Here is a 464-nt window from a genome sequence, read left to right on the forward strand (position 1 = left end):
TTTACTCCCTAGGATGAAAGGAGTGTGGGAGGATGAAGTGAGAGCTGGTGGCTAGGAAGAAAGGAAAACAAGGGAAAAGAGGAAGTAATTATTCTTATTTCTTTTTAGTCTGTCTCAATCTTCAAAAGAGCGTTTTACATACAGGGATGATTTTGGGGTTTTTTTGTTTTTGTTTTTTGTTTGTTTGTTTTTATGTTTTGGGTTTTTTGATTGCACTGCAACCTCCACCTCCCAGGTTCAAGCGATTCTCCTCTCTCAGCCTGCCGAGTAGCTGGGACTACAGGTGTGTGCCACCATGCCCAGCTAATGTTTGTATTTTTAGTAGAGACAGAGTTTCACCATGTTGGTCAGGATGGTCTCAATCTCTTGACCTTGTGATCTGCCTGCCTCAGAGATGCTTTTGTAAATGGATGGCTTGGTTCTATTTCAAAATAGTCTAACTTAATGGAAAAAAAAACAAGACA

The sequence above is a fragment of the Macaca mulatta genome, chromosome 18, assembly GCF_049350105.2.
Source record: "Macaca mulatta isolate MMU2019108-1 chromosome 18, T2T-MMU8v2.0, whole genome shotgun sequence".
Taxonomy (NCBI): domain Eukaryota; kingdom Metazoa; phylum Chordata; class Mammalia; order Primates; family Cercopithecidae; genus Macaca; species Macaca mulatta.